Genomic DNA, 15238 nt, shown 5'->3' on the forward strand with positions numbered 1-15238 from the left:
TATCATTTTGAAATCAAGGGGATTTCAGGCAAAAATATGGGAATTAGGAATAACAGTTCTTTTCTAGGGAAATTAAAATAGAAATACAGTACTACAAAGAAACAAACCCCAAGCCCTGACAAAGTCAGAGTACAACCTGACACCCCATCAGGCAGGATGTTGGTAGCAGTCCCAATAAATGGTGGTTGCATCCTCCTGCAGTGACAGATGTGAATCAGTTGAAGCAGTGCTCCTGTAGAAGGTGCAGTTTCCCTCTGGAGGTCCAGGGGTGATGTGGAGAAATCCGGTTTTCCTCTGGAGTCCAGTGGAGAAAGGGGCTACCTTAGTGTCCCAAAACCTCTGTTTTTATCTTGGTAAGAAATGTTGGGCTCTTCCCCCTGGCTGGAGCAGCTTCCATTGGGATTCAGTAATTTTATCAGTCACACAGTGTGACTCAATGGGCCATTAGCAGAAAATGACTCCCTGGAGGAAGGATGGGTTGTGAAAATATAAAGAACAATGCCCCGCCTGGTTTCAATGGATGGCCCATTAACAGAATATCTCCTACGGAGATAAGGATCACTGTCCCCACCCTCAACAGATGGTGATAGAATAGATACCTTTTATCACACTCTGTATTGTAACATGCGACTTATAATCAGGTGCGGCTTATGTATGGACAAAGAATGAAAAGTTACTGGCACCCGGAGATGCGGCTTATAGTCAGTGCGGCTTATAATCGTTAAATTACTGTATTTGTTTTCCACAGAATAAACTGAGAACAAAATCAGGGGCTGATCCTTCTTGTAAGATTTGCATTTTTATGCATTCTTTCTACTACACTATCAATGTTAATGTACAAAACGGTCTTTCCTTTGTCCCCTCCATCCCTCACTCCAAGTGTTGCCCTTAAATGAGCAGCTTTATTATATCTACCTACATATATATGAGTTATATGAATACCTCATGCTTATTCCTCTTCACATATAAGCTCATAGAATCATTAATGTTGGAAAAGGCATCCAATATCAAGTCCAGCCTTAGACTGAGTACATCAAAGAGCCACAAACTCAATGAGATTCCGTGTTTTAGTAAGGAAATACAAATATAAAATAACTCTCATAGGCATTGATGAGGTGTGTTGAGAGACTGTAAAGTGCAAATTATTAGGAAAGCATTCAATAGATTATATGTCATCTGGCAAACAACCACGTCTGTACATTAATTATCTTGGACCAATGTTAAGTAATTATGGCTGCTGGGGCTCAGAGGGATGAAATATTCTTTTTTAATTAATTAATCAACAGAATTAGTATTTGACATGCCTGTTACCCTCTTTGCCCTCCTTCTGGTGAGTCTGGTGGACAATTGAATTAAGCTTGATACACATACAACTCACCTCAGTGTACAGATAGAAAAAAAATATCCATATTTCTACTCCTGTCTGGCTATAACTACTACTGTGTTGCTTTATTTAGGATAATTTAATGCAAAAACCTCAGTCTATCTGATGCTAAGAAAATCTTCCATTAACATTTCATATTGCTTTCAGTGGATATGTCAGCCAAAGAGTTTATAACTTTTCCTTTATCAAATGTGACTCTAACCTGTTAATCAGCTCTCACGTATCCTTCCTGAAAAAGAAAGGATTAACCTTTCAATATAATACAATTTCATCATTTTATATCCTTTGGTAGAACAGGAATACAGGGGAAAGCCTATCTGTAGGCATGATTCATCTTCCTCTGATGATGCCAAGAGCTTGGTACCTTATTTTTTAAGAATAGAACTTAAGTAATCACAAAGGACTGATAAATAAAAATCTCTTGCATGTGGAAGTCAAGAAAACACTGTTTCACTAAGTCAGATCTACGTTTCATGTATTCAGTCTTCTGATTGCACAGGAACTCCTCCAGAGATATTTGCTTGTGCAACACAGCTCACAAAGACTTGATAGATCTAATTCATTCTGAAAACTATTTCTTCTGGTGAGGAAGTAAAGAATAAACCATTATATTGTAAATCCATTCACTACAACTGCCCCAAAACTTTCCTTCTTGTCTTTACAGCCAGGTGGCCTCAACTCTGTCTGCAGTCCCTTCCTCTGAGAAGCCTATTCCTTTCTAATGACTAAGCCTTGACTCCAAGCTTAGGCTGCTTAAACAGGTTAATGTAATTCAATTTTGATCTCTTAATTAATGCTTCTGGCCTGGAGTGTGTTTACTTTAGATGGGCAGTACTAGTTGGAGACCAGTCCCTGTTGGTAACAGTATGGAGCATCCACACCCCTTATTCAAGTGAATCATTTAGGTGAAGAATACCTCTGTATTCAATGCCACAAAGGGCTGTGAACAGTTTTGTTATGTCACACTTTCTTCACTGACATGCAAATGTAGTCATGTTTCTATACAACATGCCAAATAAATTATGCTTTGGTTTGGAGATCTCTATCAGATGTCTCCATACCACAGAGTAAAGGAGAAATTAAAACTACGCACTCTTTTTTTCCCTCTCTTTGGTTACAGTCTGTCAGGGAGAAATACACTAGGTTTATTCTTTGAGTCCTTTGCTCATTTAAAAATGTGATCATTTTTATACAGATTTTTCCTGCAGGTCCTGACTGTCCACAGATTAGTACTAGTACTTTAAAGAGCAGTTCACTTAGCCAGCTCCTTTTTAATCAGGCAAGGACCACTATGTATTTTGTCTGCCCTTTCTTTACATTTAATCTCTTGACAGGGAACTATGGGAATGCTTGGGTTTTTATGACTCTCAGATTGGTGCTGAATCCCTTCTCTTATCCTTCCTATTTTTTTATCTATTGATGGAAAACATTACATTACAATAAAAGTCTGCTGTTGGGACAACTTAATCCTGTTGCAATTTTATTGCCGTTTTCCTGCAGTTACTTAGTTATTTTAATAACATCAGCCCAAACAATCTGAATAGCATAGTGAGAAGTTTTGCTTTGGAGATGGACATGGTTTACACGGTTCTACCAGCACTTAGAGATGCTTCTCACCCTGAGACACTGGATAGAAATGCAGGTATTGCTTCCCAAGCAGGAAAGTAGCACATCTTCTGGTTTGAGGGGTGAAAAATAAAACAAAAAAACAAATCTGAAACTGAACCCGTGAATTTTCCTTCAGAAGTGGAAGTAAGTTTGCTTCCTATGCTCCAAGAGTTCCGTCAAGAGGTGTCTAATTCTGAAAGAACACAACAGGTACAGGGGTAGTGGTGGGATTGAAGGGGAGGGCATCCCCAGACAGTAGCTATATTACTTTCCATTACTTCTCCATAGGTCTGCTTTAGACAGGCATACATTCCTGCTTCTCTTCAGTATGAAAACCAAATAATTTTTAATGCCATTGATGATAGTATTGAAATGATCGACTTGATTGAGACTTACCAAAGCCTGCTGAATAACTTTGACAAGGTTTCTTTGGGGAATGGTTTCCCTGACCTAGACAGATTCTTTGCCTTTCCTTCTTGATAGGTTTTGCACTGAGTCCCCCAGAGATGAAGGAAACAGTAGGAAGCAAAGGATTTCCCTCAGGAGCAGAGTTCAGAAATAGCTGGGAAGGACTGAGGGACATTTATAACCTGGTGGGTGCCATTTGAATTAGCTCTGTGATGTGCATCATTTACTGGTCACAAATACAGAGAAAGGTTGACAGATGTGGCTGTACATGGATGCACTTGAAATGTGTTTTTTCGTGTAACCTTTAGCTCACTTCTGCTACTTTAAAGATTTGTGTTTCCAGAAATCCCATTTCCTTGAAAGAATTCCTAAAAGAAAGAGTTTCTTTGGGTGATTGGATAAGTAATCAACCAGTTACATTTTAATCTAAATAACTTTTAAATCATTCTCTGCAATTCTCAGAAGGCTGGAGTTATGACAAGACAAAGAATCTAGCCAGCTACCTGATTTAATTCTACTTACAGTTATTTCACGAATACAAGCCGTACCATTTTGACTAAAATTTGGCTCCCACACCGGAAATGCGGCTAATACTCAGGAGAGGCAAGTATGTGAATAATTTTCTGACATTTCCACCTCCAGAAGTGGAAACCGAGGTGCCGAGTCGAGCAACTTGCCAGTAGAAGCTGGCATTTTGTGGTTGTTACAAATTGTTACTCTGTTGCACCGCGGGTGGAGCCACTCCCTGTAGGCAGCACAGGGGGTGGGGAAGCGAGGCAGCTCCCTCCTGCTTAGCCCGGCAGCTCGGGGGAAGCAGGGGCTCTCTCCTGCTTGGCACCGCAGCTCAGGAGAAGGCGGGGCAGCTCTCTCTGCTAGGCCCCACGGCTCGGGGGGCTCCCATCCCCACATATCGCCACCGCAGGAGCGGGGCGGCTCCATCCCCACCTCCCATCGCCGCCACAGGTGCCAGCAGGCTCTGTGCCCTCCCCAACAGCCACAGGGCAGCGCCAGGCCGGGGTGACCAAGCCCAGTGGTGGCGGTGGCTGGCCCCGAGCAGCCCCCTGAGCCGCAGCGCCGAGCTGAGCCACCCAGCCCTATCGGCAGCCCCGAGCCCTCATGGCCTGAGCTGAGCCAGTAAACCCCGCCCTGCCGCGGTTCTGTTACTATTTGGCAACTTTGTTGCATGCGGGTCCTCGCTGCGAACGACAGAGTGGTTTATACTCAGGTGCGGCTTATTTATGGACAAAAACCAAAATGTTTGCCAACACCTGGCGATGCGGCTTATACTCAGTGCGGCTTGTATTCGTGAATTTACTGTAATATAAAACCAAGGGTTGGGGGACAAAAAAAATGCTCTGGTTTTATCACAGCTGCCATTTAACTTTCAGGCAGGTAGTGTTGGTCCAAATCACCCAGCAGCTCCAGCAAAATAACTTCATCTGAGGCCAATGTTGCTAGATATTCCTAGACAATTGTTAAACTGAGGAGGAAGGAAAAAGAAATTCAAGACAAAAAAAGAAAAGCAAAAGGAACTAATTTGCACTGCTGAACTGTTATGCATGAAGAAGAGGTCAGTACTTTCCAAATATAAAGGAACGCATCACAGTTTTGCAGAAATCACAACTGTGAGTGAGCCACCACTCTCAGCAACTACTTCAGAACTGTTGTGGGGAAGCTGGAAAGTCTGAAAACGTTTATTTGCTAACATACTTTTTTTGTCTGAGGGTTCCCAAATCGTCACCAGGGTAAGTTGGTAGGGAAAATATCAGGTTTGTATCTTGTGCTTTACTGCACTGGAACAGATTTTCCAAAGAAGCTGTGGATACCCCACCCCTGGAAGTTTCAAGGCCCGGATGGATGGGACTCTGAGAAACCTGGGCTAGTGGAAGACGCAGATTAATAGCTACGGAAAAGTGAAAAAAACCACAATAAATCATGCTTACTTATGAAGATTCTCAGAATATGAGTGGTGTCACACCAGAGGAGAAGAGACTGTCAAGGTCTGTTTACCATTACTGAGTGGGTTTAAGTGGAGCCAATTCCAGTAACTTACAGTTTTAGATTAGAAAATAGAGGTGACCAAATACTTCCTGTGATTCTGTAATTCTAAAATAGAAAGGAGAGTACTCCAAAGTATACTTCCTTTGGAGGAATTTAGGTGACTCTGAAAGCAAACTGCCTTTATTCTTCTACATTTTGAGAATAGCCCATTTGTGTTTACCTTATTGCAAGGTAAAGGAAGTGAAATGCAGCCTAACAAACTTTTTAAAACTGTATGAAAGCCTATTTCAGCACGTTAATAGATTAGTGAAGTAAATTATGCAGAGTCTTGAAAAACGGTTTTTATTACACTCATCCTATCGTTTTCAGCTGATAGACACTTCAGACTCTCTCTCTCTGTGATTCAATTAAACAGAAAACTAGAAGTAAGAGTATTTTGGCAGGGAAACTAATTTATATCAACTATGTAAATCACTTGTCAGGAATCTAGCAGCTGTTTTCCTGAATTCACAGTCAGGGGAAAACTAAAGCTATGAGGGTTTACAAGTTGCTCACCAATTCATCCATTCCTTTATACAAGAATAATCTGAAACTCTCCAGCACTCACTGGAATGAAAACTCATCCATGCCAAAAAACTTTGCACAGGCAGGCTTCAATAATCTGCCTGTAAGATTGCACTTGAGGCTCCCTAAAGAGGGCACTAGAATGTGATATTAGCAGTGAGCTGTTTTGTCTCTTCAGATTATTTTCTGCTGCAGACGCATATGGGGAGCAGTGAAGAAGATCCTAACTCACTCAGGGGAACAGACTGTGCCTTCAGTTGCAGAAGGGGTGAAGGGAGGGAGGGGGAGGGAGAAGCAAATGCTGAGGTCCTTCGTTCCAATAGCAGCATGGAGCTCGCAACTCAGAATTTGTGCCATTCTCCTCACATGGATGTCCATGAAACAGCCAGCCTGACCATTGTAGCTGAGACCACAAGGTGAGGGTGTGTGTACCAGTGCTCCAAGGGAGGGTTCCAACAGAGTTCCAAGGGACAGTGCTCCAAGGAATGGCTCTGGATTTTTGACTTTGCTATGGCTTACCCTGAATGGTGTTGAGGAACCATTAGCTTCCAGCGTGGGATGACGGTTCCATGAAATACAAGACTCTTGTTCACATCTCTAGGCTTTGGTAACAAGTGGTTTACCTTAGTCCCTCAAAGTCATTCACGTAGCACCCAGGACAATTATTCCAGCCACAGAAACAAGATTTCTTTAATCAATACCTAGTGAATTCTAAGCACCTTGAATTCAGCTGACACACATAGTGAAAATTGCTGTCAGCAATAGTTTCAGAATACCAGTAGTTAAAGATCAGTATAGTTTGTAGAGACAGATAGAGATATGGTTTTGATTACATTTAATGGCTGTGTACAAAGAACAGATTATTTCCCCTCTGCACAGAACCTACCATATTTGAGTACTATTCATACTACCAAAAATCTTCAGTGCTCTTAGCAGTTTAAAGGGGTATTTTGGCTGCATTAAATTTAAAAAGTATCTTCACCATAAGTGATTCTCTTAAATAAATGTGTGTTTTCTTCCTGCATACGAGTTATGCTGAATGCTGGTGGTTATCAACTGATGCAAATACCATAAAATTTTTTTGTGCTATTTTTATATTTTCTAATGTATGCCAGGCAACTGGGTACCACAAATATATGATGTACAGAACAGAAATTTAAAGTCACAGTTGCTTTCCAGACTGTTCCTGCAACAAATCTGGGGCTTCCAGGGGCCTAATTGCATATTTTAAATGAAGCATGCACTTAAATGTCTTGCCAAGTCAAAACCTTTTTCTGTAAACTCTCTTGCCCGCTATTTTTACCCATTTTCTAGCATAATGCAAAATAGAGCACCCACTTGAGTGCTCTGATATATACTGAATAATTAGAGCTGAATGGAAAATGGAAACATTTTTTCAGGGAAAAATGTCCTCCTTGTTTTATCTCAAAATAATCCAAGAAGAAAACCTACAGTAATAAAGTTAGCATTTATAAAACCAGCAATGTAAAGTCACCAATAGAAGTGTAAAGCAGGTAATAGTAACAATGCAGAAACTGTTTTTATTTGCCTTAACTAAATTATTTGCTCTGTGAATATTGCTATTAATTTCCCAAAGACAATTCATTAGATAAAGTATATTTACTCAGAGGAGGGAGTGGTGTCAGAATCTGTCTCCAGTGGGTTGACATTTTAAATAAATTTGCTGACTACCTGTAGTCGTAGCATTTAAAAAGCAGATTTAGAGTAAATAAGCTAGCAAAAGAATGCTTTGCAATAACTAAATATTGCTTGCTGAGGTCAACCTTTTTTTTTTTTTAATTTATGATGTATGGATGCAGAGAAAGTTTGAGAAAAAATGAGGATAATCCAGAGGTAAATAATAGTTATTTTAGTAAATAATTGTGAATATATTGTGAAGGTATATCAACATCTAGTTTTTAGCTCTGAAACATTATTACCATAAATAAAATACAAAATTTTATGAAATACACATAATAAAATTTTGTGGTTTTGTTAATCCACTCTTTTTTCTGGCTTAGTTGAAACCCTTCTAAGTAGCACCCAATTACTATAAGATGCAATGATTAAGAGGTAATGGGAGAGACTCTTGTAAAACAATACCATTATATGCTGATAAATAAGGAAGCATATCTCTCAGGTAGCACAAAATAAAATACTTCTGCCTACCAAAGAGGTTGAGGCAAAAAATTTTGATGTTTCAAACAAACCTTTTTTGTTTTATTTCTTTCCTCGTCCTCCTCCTTTTCCTTTTCTTGGTATTTTTCTCTTTCTCACTGACCACTTCTCTTTTTTGCCTTTTCCCTGTTTCTTTCTATGAAAGCTGGTTATCCATGGAGAGGAATTCATACTGGAAATTTAACATTCTAAAGTACAATTCCAAATCATACTTGTACAAGTTGGCCTTGGCAGATTTTTCAAAATAGATGGTGAAACTAGTTCTTATTAGAAAAATAGTTCTGCTTCTAGGTGGATGATCTATTGTAATGGAACATGAGTACCTTATCATTACAATGAAGAAACCAGATTTTGGCTGAGAAAATAAACAGCACACCAGTTCTTACTTTCATATCATGGGTGCAAAGTGAAACAGAAGTCTGATAGTGAATACATATTGAAATTATTGAAAATAGCTGTGCTTAGCTGACTGAATCTGAAAGGTAATTACAGCAAAAAGCTCAAAAGTAAGAAATTTACAGCTAGCAAAAATATGCAATAGAATAAAGTAGAATTCTGTAGGTAAGAAAACAAAGGATGATGGACAAGAAATTGGTTGAAAAGCGCTGACATCTTATTAGCCATGTTGCAATTTTAGAAGACAGGGTTGACATTAAGGAAGGTTGTCAAAGTTTTATTTTATCCTGTTCTTTCATAATGTTTAGCTGCAAAATGATGTCAAAGAGAATAGTTCTAAAGTTCTAAAGAGGACATTGAATAATTGGTCCCAAAACATCAGAGGAACAGAATAGAGTGCCCAGATTTTCCCCTGCCATCTTCCCATCCTGCGTTTGATTCAATTTAATTTTCGTATTGCATTTGCTTCAGATTGCCATTTCTTTAACTGTATCTCTTATTTACTTATTTTGTAAGGCTTTTTCTACAACCTTGTTTTCTCTTCTACTTTCACCTACAATCTATATGTTGTCCACTTTCATACTCTCTACCACTACACTTAAGAACAGTGAATACAGCATCAGTAGGAGTTCCTAATGCATCCACTACTTACCCGTACTTTACCTGTATTCTTTTCTTTAAGTTTCTCCTTTTACAGTATTCACTAAGCAATGTAAGTAAATGAAATATTTGTGGATTATTGGCAGTTTTTAACAAATTCTAGTAATGACAAAAATATTGTTGGTTTCATACTTTTTCACAGATGGAAACAGTTAGTATAGAGGAGTACATTTTTGTGTGGTTTTATGAGCCCAAAAGCCTCCAGATAACATTGCTAATTCATGTACAGTAATTTCACGATTACAAGCCGCACCATTTTGACTAAAATTTTGCTCCCACCCCGGAAATGTGGCTTACACTCAGGGGCGGCTAATATGTGAATAATTTTCTGACATTTCCAACCCCGGAAGTGCCAGCCAGTGTGCCGAGCCGAGCACCTGCCAGTAAAACCAGGCTTTACGCGATTGTTACAAATTGGTTACTCTGTTTTGCGGCGGGTGGAGCTGGGCTCCACACCGGCAACGCGGGGTGGGGGGAAGGTGGGGGAACTCCCTCCTGTGGGCCCCGCGGCCCAGGGGGAGGCAGGGGGCTCCGTGCTGCCATCCCTGCAGCCCGGGGGGAAGGTGGGGGGCTCCTGTCCTCGCCTGCCGCCACCTCCGCAGGAGCAGGATGGCTCCCATCCCCGCCGGCTGTGGGAGCAGGGGGGCTCCTTCCCCTCCTGCCGCCACCACTGCAGGTGCCGGCAGGCTCCATGTCCCCCTGTCACTGTGGGGCAGCGCCAGGCCGAGGCGAGCAAGCCCAGCGGTAACCAGCCCCGAGCGGCCCCGCCGAGCTGGGCCACCTGACCCCGTCGGCAGCCCCAAGTGGGCTGAGCCCTCATGGCCCGAGCCAAGCCAGTAAACACCCCAATCCCACGATTCTGTTACTATTTGGCAACTTTGTTGCACATGGGTCCTCACTGCGAACGACAGAGTGACTTATAATCAGTTGCGGCTTGTGTATGATCAAAGAACAAAATGTTGCTGACACCTGGAGATGCAGCTTATAACCAGTGCGGCTTGTTAAATCTCTTGTTTAGGTGAAAACTATATATAATCAGAAGTAAATTGAGAATGTCTTGTTACATAAGTTCCTATGGAAAATCAAATACATTCTTTATGTGAAAAAATACAAAGGGAATTATTTTTTTCCCATTGAAATGAGATCTGCAACTACCATTGTTTTCAGTGGTTCCAAGAACCTGACAACCCAACAAGTTTCTGCTCAAGATCTCCCTTTCAAACTCCCTTGACAGTGATTGAGTCGGGCAGACTGGCAGGTTAGTTTGTTGTGCATTTGGCATATCTGCTTCGTGAAAACTTTACATGTCCTAGATAAGCCTGGTTTTCTTCTTTTGGGGGAACTACATCCTTCAATATTCTTCATGGTTGTGTCTATGGGATTTGTCTGAGGACAGATACCTCAAACATACAGATAAGAACTGGGGCCAGAACAGACACAGAGAAACCCAACCAATTCTGTGTGATCACCCAGCCCTTCTATAAACTTCTGCCTAGGAAAAGCCTCTACGCAGCATCATTAGGAATGATGCCAGCAGGAAGAAACCATCAAATAACCCCATTAGCAGGGTATAAAACCTATTTACTACTTCTTTTGTGGGGCCAGGATTATCAAGGCTAAAAAGATGACAGCGATTGCTGTCTTCAGTAAGTCATGTCAGTAAACACAAGTTACATAAACCATCCTAATTTCCATTCTTCTGCTCTGTACTGATTCAGGAACACTGCAACAAATATCACATAGAAAAGTGATGTTGTAGATTTTCATGTTTGACCATCTAAATTTTTGAGGAAAAGGTGGTGAAAGAAAATCTGCACTTAAAATGTCAAGAGGCAGGAGAGATGGGCAGCAGTGAGGAGTTAAGAAATAAGTAGGTCTACGAATGTTCCTGTAGTGTAGGAGAGGTTATCTCTGCAGGATTTACATATTTATGTTTATATTCTTATAACCAGAAAGAATGTCTTGCATCTGACAGACAATTAAAAAAATTAAAGACTATCTTGAATATGTCACTTTTATTTTGTAAGGTTTTTACTACCTATCTCTCCTCCAATTCTATCCAAAGGTTTATAGTCCTCACTACAGAATTTATAAAGTTTCATTGTCCGTGTTTCAGAATCATGCTGTGCTGCCTGACAACCTTGTCTATGTTTCAGATACTTGTAAAAAAGGGTATTTTACCATGAAGAGGAAAACTTGATTCTTCTGTCTGAAATAATTTGGGGAGGGATGAGGGTTGTGATCATACTGCAAGCTGAAATGTGTCTGGAGTGTGCTGCATACCACATCTATCAAATCTGCACCAAATTTTCTGTTTCCTGCTCTGCATTTGAATGAATCTGCCAGTTGCCCACAGTGCTTTAGAAGTATGGATAATGAATTTGGGATATTTCACAATATTTAGCTTCATAGATGTAGGAACACTTTGACACATTGATCAGCTTTTTCATCCTCTATAGGAAATTGGCTTTAACATTGGTTTCTTTACATGACATCCCTTCTGTATTAATTAAAGGTCGTTAATTAAAGGTCATCTTTATAAAGTGAGGAACTTAGGCATCTCCAGCTAAGTTTTCATCCTCCAGCTCAAGTGACTAACAGCTAAATATAAAGAAATGAAGACACAGGTATACACACACACATATGCATCTATGCAAAACATCCATTCTTTAGATGACCGATGCTGAAGAGATCTCAGTAACTTAGATTCCTTCCATATTTAAAGATAAATAATTTTAAAGGTGTTTCATGTTCATTAGTTCCTAAGGTTCCCTCAGAGCTACGCACAGATAGACTTCTTGGCAAAATCCTGGTTCACTCATTATCCTCAGATTTTGACACAAATTTTAACATACAGTAATTTCACGAATACAAGCCGCACCAATTTGACCAAAATTTTGGTGGAAACCCGGAAGTGCGGCTAATATTCCGGGGCGGCTAATCTATTAACAAAATTCTAAAAGCTGCCAACACGGAAGTGAGAGCCCGCGGCAGCCCCAAGCCAAGCTGGAGCCCGGCCGGCCCCGGCAGAGGTGGGAAAGCCTGGCAGAGGCGGGGCCAGCAGTGTGGGGGGTGGGCGGCAGAGCCTGAGCCAGCAGGGCGGGGCAGGGAGGGCGGCAGAGCCTGAGCCAGCATGGCGGGGGAGCCCGGGAGAACTGGGGCTAGCAGTGCAGGGGAGCATGGCAGAAGCAGGAAGGCCGGCGGGTGGGGTTGCCTGGTAGCGGGGGAAGCCCAGCATAATCGGGGCCAGCAGCGTGGGGGAGCCCGGCGGTGCGGGGGCCTGCAGTGCCGGCCAGGGCGAGGAAACGCGGCGGCGGTGCAGACGGGAGGGGGCGGCCGGCGAGCCTGGTGGCGGCGGCGGCAGCCCTGCCGGTGGGGCGAGCGAAAGCGGCGCTCGCGAAAGCGGCGCTCGGCGAGCGAAAGCGCCGCTCGCGAAAGCGCCGCTCGCGAAAGCGGCGCGGGGCGGGGCGGGCGCGGCGCGGGGCGGGCGCGGCGCGCGCGGGGTGCGGCGCAGGGCGAGCAAAAGCGGCAGCGGGGCGAGCGAAAGCGGCAGCGGGGCGGGTGGCGAGCCCGGCGGCAGCAGCCCTGCCAGCCGGGCGAGCGAACGCGGCAGCGGGGCGGTGCTGACGGGAGAGGGGGGCCAGCGAGCCCGGCGGCGGCGGCAGCACCAGCCGGCCAGCCCCGCCGAGCCGTGGCGTTGAGCTGGGCCACCCGGCCCCGTCGGCAACCATGAGCGGGCCGAGCCTTCCTGGCCCCGCCCCGAGCCAGTAAAGCCCGCTATGCCACGATCATGTTACTAATTGGCCAATTTGTGAAAACTGCGCACGGATTCTCGCGACGAACGAAAGTGCGGCTAATATTCGGGGTGCGGCTTATCTATTGACAAAGACAGCAACATTGTCGAGGCACCGGGGGTGCGGCTTATAATCCGTGCGGCTTGTATTCGTGAAACTACTGTACTCTTCATTTTACCCATGGAGACAAAAGCTCTAGCATTACAAGTGAATAAATGAAATCATTCCAATCACACTTAAAAAAAAATAAAAACCAATAAAAAACCAACTGAAGAACAAAATTCATCAAAATTTCTCCATTTTTTTTCAAAAAACCCCCAAACTAAACAACAAAGACCCTCAAATCACACACACACAGAAAAACCCCAAAAACCAAAAAACTAAACACATTAAATGAAGTCAGCCAAACAAAACCTTTCTGAACGTGTCTGAGATAATTTTTGACCCTCAGTGGTATCACAGTCAGAGTAGAAAGAAAGCGTTATAGAATGAGGGAAAAACTTCAGGCAACCCTGTTTCATCCTGATCTATCTAACTCTTTGTTTGCTCCCGCTGATCAACATCATATCACAATAAACCTTGAAACTATAGCACACGATGAATCCTTTTATGTTTTATCATGGAGTCCTAGAACCATAGAATGGTCTGGGTTGGAAGAGGTCTTAAAGATCATTCCGTTCCAACCCCTGCCATGGGCAGGGACACCTTCCACTAGACCAGGTTCCTTAGAACCCCATCCAGCCTGGCTTTGAAAACTTTGAGGGGTGAAGAATTTAATACATTAGGGTTGCCTCCAGAGGGTTTATCAAATGGAATGCCTTATATACCAAAGGTAAGGGAAATTACAGGGAGAAAATATAGATACATAATTCTCTCTCTTCTCATTTTATGAATTACTGAACATAAGTTTAGCTTCAAAATTTGTAAGTAAAAATTAAAATTTTACTCTTGTCTGTACTTCCAAGGCTATGAATAAACTTTAAAAACTGCAGTGTTTGTTGGACATATTTTACAGACAAGAAAACTGAAGTTCAATGAATGAATTGATGTGGTCAAGGCCATGACACAGATTTTGGCAAAAATATGACAAAAGTCTAAAATATGCCTTAAACACTAGCAAAAAATCAGGAGCTTATAGGAAGCAAGAAAACACCACTCAAACCCTGTGACAAATTTTGTGAACACCAAGATTAAATTGTGAAAGATGTTATTTATCTGCTCAAAATAGATAATGATTTTAACTAGGATGTTATGACTGATCTTTGTTTTAGAATGTACAGTAATTTCACGATTATAACCAGCATCTGATTGTAAGTCACACTTCCGGGTGTCGGCAACGTTTAATTCTTTGGCCAAATACAAGCTGCACCGGATTATAAGCCTCACTTTTGTTCGCAGCGAGGATCCACGTGCAACAAAATAACGAATTAGAAATGGAATCGTGCGATCACGGCGTTTACTGGCTGGGCTCAGGGCCAGGTGGGCTCAGCCTGCTCGGGGCCGGCCGCCGCTGCCGCCACTGGGCTCACTCGCCCCGGCCTGGTGCTGCCCCATGGTGCCGGCAGGAGCCCTCTTTCACCCGTGGTGCCAGCAGGATGGAGGGACGGAGCCTGCTTTCTTTCACGGTGCCGGTGGGAGGGAGCCCAGTCCACTTTCTTCTGCCACACAACAGAGTAACCAATTTGTAACAATTGCATGATCGCGGGTTTTACTGGTAGGTGCTCAATTAGCGAGCTTGGCTGGGCCTGCGGCTTGCACTTCCGGGTTGGGAAATTTCAGAACTTTGTTCATTTATTGGCTTCTCCAGAGTGTAAGCTGCACTTCTGGGTTGGGACGAAAATATTTAGTCAAAACGGTGGGGCTTATAATCGTGAAATTACTTACTTATATATATGTACTAGTACTTTTATGGTGATATATAATATAAACCATATACTACAATATAAGAGGACTGCATGCTTGGGTAACTTGAAACAGAATGCTCAAATAACAGTAGTTCACTCCATTCTACCGTGAATGAAAAACTCTTAGAAGTGTTTTTCCATAATTTCTCTTGAGATGCTTGTCTGTCTAAGTATTAGGGCAGTAAGTGGCATATAGCTTTATAGAGGGCCTGGTGGTCCTTTTTTTCACGGCTTATTGACTAGGAACATTCTAAATGTGCTAATCCCAAAGTGATAATGGATCATGTTTACCTTACATCCTGTTTTATTTCAATACTGGACATTCAATATTCTAAGTGCCT

The sequence above is a fragment of the Catharus ustulatus genome, chromosome 1, assembly GCF_009819885.2.
Source record: "Catharus ustulatus isolate bCatUst1 chromosome 1, bCatUst1.pri.v2, whole genome shotgun sequence".
Lineage (NCBI taxonomy): Eukaryota > Metazoa > Chordata > Aves > Passeriformes > Turdidae > Catharus > Catharus ustulatus.